Genomic DNA, 13585 nt, shown 5'->3' with positions numbered 1-13585 from the left:
TAACAAAAGTAATAGTTGGCCTATAATAATTTTGAGAAATAGTTTCAATTTTAAAAATCTAAAATATGTAAGTAACGAACTTTAGGAAACTAGGTGTGTTTTTTTTGTTTTTTGGTTTTTTTTTAGAGGTGGTAGAATGTATATTAAATTTCATGTGTACGCACAACAGTGCAAGCACACGTAACAGTTCTACACCAGCGTCAATGGCAGTGAACCAAGCCCAGTCCCGTTTTCAACATCCACCTAAGCCAGCAGTGGCTGGCTGTTGTCCCGAGGCACAGTTTTCCTCCTCTTTGCTGGTGGGAGGTTGGATGGAACCAAGGGGAGTCACAGTGGGAATCTGAGATCCCTTGGGGGTGCCATTCTCCTTCAGGAAGGTAGATTTCTTCAAAGGCTGCTTTACCTTCTCAGCCTTTTTTGACTTCCCAAGGAGTTGATCACTGTCATTAGGCCTGGGGGTAGCCTGAATCTGAGAAAGGGGCTTCTGTGTCCATGCTTTTGGGAGGGGCATTCTGCTTCAGGAAGACAGCTTTCTTAGAAGACTGCAATTTAGGTGCCTGTTGCCTTAGCCTCCCAATCACCTTTGATTTCCTGACCACTTCAGTTTTCCAGTGGACTGAATGCTACCTGGGAGTCTGGAGGAAGTTTGGGACTTTGTGATAGAAGGTACAATGGACACTCCTGAGACTGTTCCTTTGGTGATGCCATTCAGTTTCTGGATGGAAGTCTTCTTGGGATGCTGCTGTTTCTGCAACTGCTTTGCCTTTGCAGCCCCTCTGGCCTTCTTGGCTAGTTGGCTGCTGTTCTCAGACTTGGGAGTGATCTGACTCTTTGGGTCAGGCAAGTCTAGGTCTGTAGGATTGGCTGTTGCAGAATTTCCTGTTTAGGATTAAGGGATAGAATAGGAGAATTTCTTGAACTTGGCAGTAAAGAAACCATCCACATTTTGGGTATGAGGATAAAATTGCCTGGTGGAATGCAGAGTGGGGTGGAAACGCCTTTCTGGAAAACAGGTAAAACCTTCCAGGCCAAAGTCCAGGCCTGTGGACACAAGTCACATATTTCTCTTTTTCAAGGCATAGGCTACCACCACTCATTCTCTTCCACCACAATAGAACAGGAGCAGTAGACAAGGTAGCCTCCTGTCTTAGAAGTGGCATTGACAGAGTCAATAGCACTCAGAAGCAACTCTTTCTGAAGGTGAGTACAGCGCTTGTTAGTCTTCACAGTTGGATCCTTAGAGATGACCCCATTGCCACTACAGAGAGTATCCAGGATTTGTGGGTCAAAGCCCCCAATCACCTTGGGAAACTGGTGCCCATCACAGTGGCTAATAATGGTGTTAGTGACTCCCAACTGATGCAGGTTGCCCACGACACTCTTCAGTCACTCAGCATTAGCATCATTGGCAAGGATCACACCAGTGTTTTTCATCAGCTGGGCTATGTAGCTGGCCTTTCCTCCAGGGGCACAACACATGTCCAGGATCCGCTCATGTTCCTGGGGCGCCAAGGCCATGACAGGCAACGTGCTGGAGGCTCCTTGCAACATGTAGTGTCCAGCCAGGTGTTTGGGAGTAGCACCAATGGGCACTGAAGAATCATATGCAAGGAGTCCAGTCTTTGACCATTTGCCCAAGGGATCCAAGTTAACCCCATGATCAATTAGAGCCTGAGCAAGGTCTCTGCGGCAGGTATTCAAGGTATTGGTCTGGAGGGTGATGGGCCGAGGCACCTGTTTAGCTTCTAAGAACTCTATCAGCTCAGACAGAGGGAAGAGCTCCATGAGCTTGCCAAGCAGGAAGTTTCCATAGGAGTGATAAGTGGCCAGATCCTTCTGAAGTTGATTCAGATATTCAAACCGAGACCGACCTTCCTCCCATTGAGCCCCCCAAATTCCGCAGCACTCCCACTGTATCCTGAATCCGCTTGTGAACTCGTTGCAGGTCCGGAGCATGGGCATCCTGCTCTATCTCCCCAGAAGGGGGCAGCACAAATGACTCCTCCTCATCCACCTTGATCTGCAGGCCCCCATCTGCCTCATCAACTTTGTGGGGCCTGATTCAGGGGACACTTCCTCTTCTTCCTCTTCGTCAGTCTCCTCACTCCATTGGCCCCCAGCAGCAGCTTCCTGGGCCTTCTGCTTCTGAGCACCTCTTTCAATGGGCAGTAACTTTTTGCCTTCATCCTCTGAGTTGGAGTCAGCTCCATAGTCATCTACCATATCAGCATCACTGTCCTCAGAGTCCCAGAGGTCCCCCTGGTTCACAATACCATCTTCTTCAGAGTCTTCCTCATCCTCTTCCTCATCACTACGATGGTTTGGTGCTAAGCGCTTCTGGCCTTTTGATAGATTTCCAGGCAATGGTTTGGCCCCAGAAGACTTACAAGTCTTCAGGACTTCAACAGACCCAAACTGCCTCTTGCCTGCTGCTCTCTTTCAAGCCCGACTAGACAGTCTCTTGGAATTTTCATCACCAGCTGCATGCAAGAACCTGACCAGTTCTGTCTCAGCATCCGTTTGTTTTGGGGCCTTTCTGCCAGGCCTGCGCTCCCCCTTGGGAGGGTCTAACTTGGCCCCATGGTACTAAAGATTTGGTTTACTGAAAGGGGTTCAAGCCTGAGACGCGACCTCCTAGCAGAGCGCAGCGCCACCCCACTTGCACCTGGGGAAGTGTTCTTAACCACTACTAGGTGTTCTGAAATACTGAATATGCCTAGAAATAGTGTACCTTCTCAAATATATCAGTACCAATAATTGAACTGTCCACAAAATAGCAGATATTCCCCAAATACCATTATAATGATGAATTTTTTACAATGAAAACTTTCATTAAAAATGCATCTATAAATGCAATCTCTAATTGATCCACACTTGCCAAAACCTTAGAAAACAGGCCTGACATCTTCAGCAGTAAAAACCTAACTAAAATAAATAAATAAATAAATAAAGCGAGCAAAATGAAACCATAAATGTGAAATGGGAGCACAGCCCTGGGGCTAGGTGGCAGGATAGTAGCTAAACATTACATAACAACTTCTTTCAACCTTCCTCAAGCCTCCTCCCTTCCTGGATGTTTCACTTAAAGACTGCTGTTAACTTTGTGCAATACAAATTCTTTGACACTATGGTGAATGATATAGACAGAAGTACCTAAGGTAGACAAGGAGACAAACATTTGGATAAGTGTGTTTCATAATTGTAAGGGGTAAATGGATTCTATAAAAATAGCTCATCTTTTGATTTTAAGTCATGTCACATTCTGTGCCCAGCCCAGAAAATTCTGTTCCCACCTGGGAAGACCTTGCTTTCCTTCCCAGTTAATTCACTCAGGGAAAATGATGACATTATTCAAAGTTCATAAACAGAGTCAGTACAATCATAAAGCATGTAGGTGAAGACCTGTTGAAACGTTAGTCCCAGTGAAGCTGTCAGATGCCTGTCAGGACATGAACAAACCTAGGTAAGTCCAAAAGAAGAATTATACAGGGTTTCAAGATGGCAGACTAGAGGGTGACTGCATTTCATGTCGCTCCAGGACTCAGGATTCAAGAAGATGAGGTTTTGAGAGACTCAGAACCAACTCAAAGCTGCCAGGTGAGTCTCTCCCATTGGGGAGGCACCCTGGATGGGCAGTAGTCCCAGAATGCAGGGAACTTTGTGAAATAGAGTTGCCCAAGGAGACCACCTCCCCACTGGAGCCATGAACTTGGATGACTGGGAGCATTGTAGAGGAGGGCCACTCAGCAAGATGCTCGGGCACGGAGTGAAAGCCTCAGAATTTTAGGCAGCTTCTCAGAGGAGGAGCCACCCAGTGAGATACTCAGGCTGGGAGTGAAGGCCCTGGCACCCCTTGGAGGAGGAGTCACACAGAGAGACACCTAGGGGCAGAGCGAAGGTTCCAGAACTGTAGGCAGCTTCTCTGAGGAGGGGCTGCCCAACGAGACCCTTCAGGACAGGGTGAGGCTCCCAGGCCCAGGAGGTAGGTCTGGGCCCATGGGAATGGTGCAGAGGAGGGCTGCCCAGCCCAAGCGATAGTTCTGGACCAAGGAGAACTTCTAGGAGGAGAGCTGACCAGTGAGACGTTCCCACCAGGTGAGTCTTCCCTGCTGGGCGAGGCTTTCCCAAAGGGTGGTAGAACAAGAGACACAGGCCCAAACAAGCCTTGTCTCAGTCAGAAGTCTGGTTCCCCTTTAGCTGACCATCAGTCAACAAGTGGAGGCGCCTCTGCCCACTAGCAGGAAATATACCCCACCTGAAGTCCACCACCCCTAGAGAGGCAGCTTCCTTGTGGAGCACTGCATTATCAACTTCCTCTAAGACTTCAGGCTACTGAAGGCTAGGAGGTGAGTTATTGGAAATCTACGGGGACACTATAAGCCAATAGAGGATATTGGCAATATCTCAGCATTCTACTGATATCTCACCAATATGAGAAAACAAGGGAAGAAAATGTTCCAAACAAATCTAGATGTTACAACAATAAAATCCAATGACAGCATGGCAGAAGAAATGTCAGAAAGAGAGTTCAGAATGTACATAATTAAAATGATCACAAAAGCAAATGATGAGATGAAAGAGCAAATGCAGACATTGAATGATCACACCAATGGACAGTTAAAAGAGCAAATACAGGAAGCAAAAAATCATTTCAATAAAGACTTAGAGATATTGAAAAAAAACCAAACAGAAATTCTTGAAATGAAGGAAACAATAAACCAAATTAAAAACTCCATAGAAAGCATAACCAATAGGATAGAACACCTGGAAGACAGAACCTCAGACATTGAAGACAAATATTTAATCTTGAAAACAAAGTTGACTAAACAGAGAAGATGGTAAGAAATCATGAACAGAATCTACAAGAATTATGGGATATCACAAAAAGGCCAAATTAAAGAATTATTGGGATTGAGGAAGGCACAGAGAAACAAACCAAAGGAATGAATAATCTATTCAATGAAATAATGTCAGAAAATTTCCGAAATCTGAAGAATGAAATGGAAAATCAAGTCCAAGAGGCTTATAGGACTCCAAATACACAAATTAAAATAGACCCACACCAAGGCACATTATAATGAAAATACCTAACACACAAAATAAAGATAGAATTTTAAAGACTGCGAGAGAAAAGAATCAAACTACATTCAGGGGGAAACCAATACGGATATCAACAGATTTTTCAATCCAGACCCTAGAGTAGAAGGGCCTGGAACAACATTTTTCAAGCCCTGAAAGTAAATAGATGTCAACCCAGAATCTTATACCCAGCAAAACTTACCTTCAGATTTGATGACAAAATAATATCCTTCCATGATAAACAAAAGCTAAAAGAATTTACAAAAAGAAAGCTGGCTTTATAGAACATTCTCAGCAAAATATTCCATGAGGAAGAGATGAAATACAATGATATAAATCAGCAAAGGGAGGAACTATCCTAAAGGAATAGTCAAATAAAGAGAAACCAAGTCATGTCAAAAAACAAAAATGAGCCAAATGACTGGGAATACAAATCATATCTCAATAATAACCCTGAATGTTAATGACCTGAACTCATCAATCAAAAAGACATAGACTGGCAGATTGGATTAAAAAGAAAAATCCAACAATATGTTGCCTGCAAGAGACTCACCTCATAGAAAGAGATACCCACAGACTAAAGGTAAAAGGATGGGAAAAAAACATACCATGCACATGGACACAGCAAAAAAGCAAGAGTATCCGTCCTCATTTCAGATAATGTGGACTTCAAGACAAAGTTAGTCAGAAGGGATAAAGAAGGACATTTCATACTGCTTAAGGGAAGCATAAATCAGCAAGATATAACAATCATAAACATCTATGCCCCAAACAGTGGCTCATCCATGTATGTCAAACAAATCCTTCTCAATTTCAGAAATCAAATAGACCACAACACAATAATACTAGATGATTTTAACACAGCTCGCTCACCACTGGACAGATCTTCCAAACAAAAATTGAACAAAGAAACCATAGATCTCAATAACACAATCAATAATTTAGACTTAACAGACATTTATAGAATATACCATCCAACCAAGAGCGAATACACTTTCTTCTCAGCAGCACATGGATCCTTCTCTAAAATAGACCATATATTATGCCACAAAGCTAATGTCAGCAAATACAAGAAGATAGAGTTACTACCTTGTATTCTATCAGTTCATAATGGATTGAAGTTAGAAATAAATGACAGAATAAAAAACAGAAACTATTCCAACACCTGGAGATTAAATAATATTCTATTGTATGATGAATGGATAACAGAGATTCAGGAAGGAAATTAAAAAATTCTTAGAGGTAAATGAGAACAAAGATACATCATATCAAAATCTCTGGGACACTATGAAAGCAGTACTTAGAGGAAAATTTATTTCACGGAGTGCATTCAATAAAAGAAGAAAAAATCAACAAATAAATGACTTAATATTACAGCTCGAAGCCCTAGAAAAAGAAGAAGAGAGCAACACCAAAAGTAGTAGAAGATAGGAAATAGTTAAAATCAGAGCTGAAATCAACAAAATTGAAACAAAAGAAACAATACAAAAAATTGACAAAATAAATAGTTGGTTCTTTGAAAAAATAAACAAAGTTGATAAACCCTTAGTTACACTACCAAAGAGAAGGAGAGAGAAAACTCAAATTACTAAAATTCGAAATGAACAAGGAAATATCACAACAGACATGAGTGAAATACAAAACATAATTAGAGGCTATTTTGAAAATCTATACTCCAACAAAATAGAAAATCATGAAGACATCAATAGGTTTCTAGAGACATATGAATTACCTGAACTGAACGAGGAGGAAATACACAATTTAAATAGATCAATTTCAAGTAATGAAATAGAAGAAGTCATCAAAAGCCTACCAACAAAGAAATGTCCAGGACCTGATGTGTTCTCAGCCGAGTTCTACAAAACCTTTAAAGAAGAGCTCATTCCAATATTCCTCAAAGTATTCCATAAAATAGAAGAGGAGGGAACCCTCCCAAACTCATTCTATGAAGCCAGTATCACCCTGATACCTAAACCAGACAGAGACACATTGAGGAAAGAAAATTTCAGACCAATATCCTTAATGAACATTGATGCAAAAATTCTCAACAAAATCGTAGCAAATCGCATACAGAAATATATTAAAAAGATAGTGCACCATGATCAAATGGGTTTTATCCCAGGGATGAAAGTTTCGTTCAACACCTGGAAATCAGTAAATGTAATTCACCATATCAATAGACTTTAAAGTCAAGAATCACATGATTATTTTGATAGATGTAGAAAAAGCATTTGATAAAATACAGCATCCCTTCATGCTCAAAACACTAGAAAAAATAGGGATAGTGGGAACATTCCTTAACATTGTAAAGGTCATCTACAATAAGCCCATGGCCAATATCATTCTAAATGGTGAAAAACTGAAAGCACTCCCCCTAAAAACTGGAACAACGCAGGGATGCCCTCTTTTACTAATTCTATTCAACATTACCCTCGAAACTCTAGCCAGAGCAATTAGACAGATCAAGGAAATTAAAGGGATACAAATAGGAAAAGAAGAACTCGAACTATCCCTATTTGCTGATGTCATGATTATATATTTAGAGGAACCTGGAAATTCCACCAGAAAACTTTTAGATCTCATAAGTGAATTCAGTAAAGTAGCAGGATATAAGATCAATGCACATAAATCTAATGCATTTTTATACATAAGTGATGAATTTTCAGAAAGAGAAGTTAGGAAAACTACCCCATTCACAATAGCCTCGGAAAAAATAAAATACCTGGGAATCAATCTAACAAGAGGTGAAAGACCTCTACGATGAGAACTACAGAACACTAAAGAAAGAAATTAAAGAAAACCTTAGAAGATGGAAAGATCTCCCATGTTCTTGGATAGGAAGAATTAATATTGTCAAAATGGCCATACTACCAAAAGTGCTATACAGATTCAATGCAATTCCAATTAAAATCCCAATGATGTACCTTACAGAAATAGAGCAAGCAATCATGAAATTCATCTGGAAGAATAAGAAACCTAGAATAGCTAAAGCAATCCTTAGCAGGAAGAGTGAAGCAGGGGGTATCGCAATACCAGAACTTCAACTCTACTACAAAGCAATAGTAACAAAAACGGCATGGTATTGGTACCAAAATAGACAGGTAGATCAATGGTACAGAATAGAGGACATGGACACAAACCCAAATAAATACAATATTCTCATACTAAACAAAGGTTCCAAAAATATGCAATGGAGAAAAGATAGCCTCTTCAACAAATGCTTCTGGGAAAACTGGGAATCCATATGCAATAGAATGAAATTAAACCCCATCTCTCACTCTGCACAAAACTCAACTCAAAATGGATCAAGGACCTTGGAATCAGACCACAGACCCTGCATCTTATAGAGGAGAAAGTAGGTCCAAATCTTCAACATGTCAGCTTGCAATCAGACTTCCTTAACAGGACTCCCATAAAACAGGAAATAAAAGCAGGAATCAATAACTGGGATAGATTCAAACTAAAAAGCTTTCTCTCAGCAAACTATCAGCAATGTGCAGAGAGAGCCTACAGAATTGGAGAAAACTTTTGCCACTTATAATTCAGATAGAACACTAATTTCCAGAATATATGAAGAACTCTAAAAACTCTACACCAAGAATACAAATAATCCAATCAACAAATGGACTAAGGAAATGAGCAGACATTTCACAGATCTATAAGCAATCAACAGATATATGAAAAAATGTTCAACATCTTTACTAAAAAGAGAAATGCAAATCAAAACCACCCTAAGATTCCATCTCACCCCAATTAGAACGGCAATTATCAAGAATACAAGCAACAACAGGTGTTGGCGAGGATGTGGGGATAAAGGTATACTCATACATTGCTGGTGGGGTTGCAAATTAGTGCAGCCACTCTGGAAGGCAGTATGGAGATTCCTTAGAAAACTTAGAATGGTACCACCATTTGACCCAGTTATCCCACTCCTTGGCCTATACCCAAAGGTCTTAAAATCAGCATACTACAGAGATGCAGCTACATCAATGTTCATTGCTGCTCAGTTCACAATAGCCAGATTTTGGAACCAACCTAGATGCCCTCAATTGATGAATGGATAAAGAAACTGTGATACTGTGATATATATATATACACACACAGACACATACACACACACACACACACACACACACACACACACACACAATGGAATATTACTCAGCCATAAAGAATAATAAAATGATGGCATTTGCAGGCAAATGGATGAAATTGGAGAACATCATGCTAAGTGAGATAAGCCCATCTCAAAAACCAAAGGAACAATGATCTTGCTGATAATTGGATGATGACACATAGTAGGGGGTGGGAGGAAGGAAAGGTAAGAATGGAGGAAGGAGGGACTGTATAGAGGGAAAAGAGGGGTGAGAGGGGTGGGGGGGGAGAAAAAATAAGAGAATGAATCAAACACTATTATCCTATGTAAATGTATGACTACCAAATGGTATGCCTCTACTTCATGTACAAACAGAGAAACAAGATATAACCCATTTGTGTACAATAAAAGTAGATTTAAAAAAAGAAGAATTATACACATTGTGACCCTACATATATATGTATACCTACATATATGTGTGTGTGTATATATATGTATATATATGTGTATATATATGTATATATGTGTGTATATATATGTTTATATGTATATATATGTGTGTGTGTGTGTGTGTGTATATATAAAATTGTTCTGGGCAATTTTGTATATTTTTAAAATGTGGTAATAGCTTGATCTCCTTTAGAATCATTTTCAATCTTTTTATATATACTTCCTCCCCACCTCCCGTTTACCAAGATGGTAGTGAACAAATTGGGAAATAAGATAAAATTTTGTGTTACAGACATCCCTCCCTATCCATTCTGATTTCTAGGCAAGACAGAGAGAAAAGGTACCCACTGAAAAGTCTGGAGCTGATAACTCTGTTCTCTCTCTCTCTATTTTTTGGTACCAAGAGATTGAACCCAGGGGGGCTCAACCCCTGAACCACATCCCCAGTCCTTTTTATTTTATTTTTTTAAATTTTGAAACAGAGTCTCACTAAGTTGCTTAGGGCCTTGCTAAGTTGCTGAGTTTGGCTTTGACTTGTTATCCTCCTGCCTCAGCCTCCAGAGCCTCTGGGATGGTAGGGGTGCACCATAGCATCTGGCTGTGTTTGTTGTCTGTCTTGTTAGGTAAGTAAGATCAGGTGGTTATTGATCACTGTACCCATTGTAGATGCTATAGAGATTTCTAATGACTCATTGCAACTTGATGTAGATTCTCAGTCTGGTTTGAGAACACTTTGTACACAAGAGAGCAACTCCTTTTTCTGTCAACTAACTTCTAATAAATTGAAAACTATGGTAAACTTAAAATCTTCCCACATCTCAAGGGAGCCAACGGAGCTGTAGTGCTCTGTCAATCTAACTGTGCTATGTTGCTACATTTGCAAATTTGAGGTGACTGCAATGTATTTATCCAGATCAATCCCATATTCATTTTTGCCTTATATTCAAAAATAGCAATCATGGATCCAACACATTGGAATGGTTGCTAGGGAACTTGATCTACATATAAGAAAATGAATATATTTTCAAATGTTGCTATTATATACAGATTTTACTTTTTTCAGTTTTAAGAAGTAAAATTTAAAATTCTCACATTAGTAAAATTTTATTTGAAGTTCGATAGCCATACCCCCATGAGAATGCTTTATAAACTAAAAAGGCAATTTGTTTGTGATCATGAGAAATTAGCTGACATCCTTATTTGATTACATAACTCAGATAGGGACTAAATTCCAAGCTTAAAAAATTAACAATAAAAGCAGAAAACCTTTGCCACTTCATCTTCAAATATATCAAATTCATTAATTGCTTCTTTTGTATTCCTTTGTCTATAATACACCTTCTCTTATTCCCTTTGACTAACTCCTAGTCATTTAGTGATTTAATTCTTCTTTTATTTTTTATAATGCTGGGGATCAAAAATCCAGGGCCTTGTGCATGCAAGTCATTGAGGTTGGCCCTCAGTCCTTTAATTATTAGTTACACTATTAATGTCACCTCTTCTAGGAAGTCTCCTTTGATATTTTGTACTCCATATTCCCACTCTCATGATTAGATGTTCTCAGAGTATTCTAAGCTTATTACATGTGACTACCATCACATTTATCTCATGAACAGATATCTCTAATTGTCTGATACTTCTCTCTTATTTCCCAAATTGTCTTTGAGCCTCAAGAAAGCAGGATCCATCTTAGTATCTCCAAGGTCCATCATGATTCTTGACACAAGGTAGGTGTTAAATAAGTTAAACAAAAGAATTAGTATACACAGTCCTGCATGAGAAATCAAAGAACAATTAGAAGGCTGTTAGATGAACACAGTATTAACCAAGGAAAGAAAGTTGTATATCAAAGAATTAATGTCATTGTGTTCCAATTGTCATAAACATCCGTCTGCATGATAAGGTTAGGATTCCTACAGAGATTCAAATATTATCAAAATGTTCAGACCCAAGGCATTGCTACTGCTGGGCCAGAATCAGTGATACTGACTTTTCTAGGCTTCTACTTCTCATTGTCCCTTCACTGATAGAAATAGTACTTTTAATGATGTCTTTCAATTACTTATTTTACTTTAGTAAAAATAATTAACAAATATCAAACCTCCTAATAAGTTTGAAGTGATAAGACAGCATTGTTGGCCATAGGTATATGTTGTAAAACAGATTTCTAGAACTTACTTATCTTGCTTAACTGAAGCTACACCCCTTGACTCTTACCTCCACTGTTCTCCCTCCCCAGTCCTTGGCAATCATCATTTCCTTCTTTGATTCTATATATTTGATTATTTTTGTGTAAGTGGAATAATGCAGAATTTGTCTTTCTGAGTTTGGATTATTTCATTTAAAATAATGTTCTCAAGATTCATTTATGTTGTCACAAGTTGCAGAATTTACTCTTTAAAGTAAGAGTAGTATTCTGTTGTATGTTCATATTACATTTTCATTATTCACTGTCTCTTACTGGACATTTAAGTTATTTCACTTCTGGGATATCATGGACAATGTGCAATGAACATATAAATGCTAATCTCTTTGAGACTATCATTTTTTTAGATAAATACACAACAGTGGATTGTTGGATCATATGATGGTTTTATTTCTAATTTTTTGAGGAATCTCCATACTATTTTCCAATGTGATTGTACCATTTTACACTCCCATCAGCAGGTTGCAAGGATTCTAATTTCTCCACATCCTCACCGACAGTTTTCACTTGATTTTTGTTTGTTTTGTTTTGTGTTTAGTTAATAGCCATTCTGATGTGTGTGCAGTGATATCACAGCGATTAGGTGAGCATTTCCCCTATGGTTAGTGATATGGAACAATTTTCACACACTTGGCCATTTGCATTTCCTCTTTAAAGAAACATCTATTTCTTAGACCATTTTTAATGAATTATTAATTTTTTGCTATTAAGTGGTAGAAATTCCTTATATATTTTGAAATTAGTCCCAAATTGATCTATGTTTTGCAAATATTTCCTCCCATTCTGAAAGTTATTGTTTCAATTCATTATTTTCCTTGGTGTGCAAAAGGTTTTTATTTTGGTGTGGTCCCACTTATTTATTTTTTATTTTGTTGCCTGTATTCTTGATGTCATATACATTAAATTACTGTCAAAACTAATGTCATTAAGCTTTTCCATTCTGTGTTCTTTTAGGAGTTTTATAGTTCCCAGGATAACATTTAATTCTTTTTTTTTTTTTATTGTAAACAAATGTGATACATGATGTTTCTCTGTTTGTACATGGCGTAAAGGCATACCATTTGTGTAATCATAAATTTACATAGGGTAATGTTGTTCAATTCATTCTGTAATTTTTTTCCCTTCCCCCCACCCCTCCCACCCCTCTTTTCCCTCTATACAGTCCTTCCTTCCTCCATTCTTGCCCCCCTCCCTAACCCTAACTCTAAACCTAACACTAACCGGCCCATCCCCCATTATGTGTCATCATCCACTTATTAGCGATATCATTCGTCCATTGGTTTTTTGAGATTGGCTTATCTCACTTAGCATGATATTCCCCAGTTTCATCCATTTGCCTGCAAATGCCATAATTTTGTCATTCTTTATGGCTGAGTAATATTCCATTGTATATATATACAACATTTTCTTTATCCATTCATCAATTGAAGGACATCTAGGTTGGTTCCACAATCTGGCTATTGTGAATTGAGCAGCTATGAACATTGATGTGGCTGTATATCTGTAATATACTGATTTTAAGTCCTTTGGGTATAGGCCAAGGAGTGGGATAGCTGGGTCAAATGGTGGTTCCATTCCAAGTTTTCTAAAGAGTCTCCACACTGCTTTCCAGAGTGGTTGCACTAATTTGCAGCCCCACCAGCAATGTAAGAGTGTACCTTTCTTCCCACATCCTCGCCAACACCTGTTGTTGCTTGTATTCTTGATAATTGCCATTCTAATTGGGGTGAGATGGAATCTTAGGGTGGTTTTGA

At 38.9% G+C, this 13585-nt stretch overlaps 1 pseudogene; it reads right to left on the bottom strand.

Annotated features, from left to right (window-relative positions):
• Positions 1-243: 243 nt before the first annotated feature.
• Positions 244-11878, bottom strand: LOC124989228 (probable 28S rRNA (cytosine(4447)-C(5))-methyltransferase; annotated as a pseudogene).
• Between the last annotated feature and the right edge of the window lie 1707 nt (positions 11879-13585).

The sequence above is a fragment of the Sciurus carolinensis genome, chromosome 7, assembly GCF_902686445.1.
Source record: "Sciurus carolinensis chromosome 7, mSciCar1.2, whole genome shotgun sequence".
NCBI classification, from domain to species: domain Eukaryota; kingdom Metazoa; phylum Chordata; class Mammalia; order Rodentia; family Sciuridae; genus Sciurus; species Sciurus carolinensis.
This window is presented reverse-complemented; position numbering and strand designations above follow the sequence as displayed.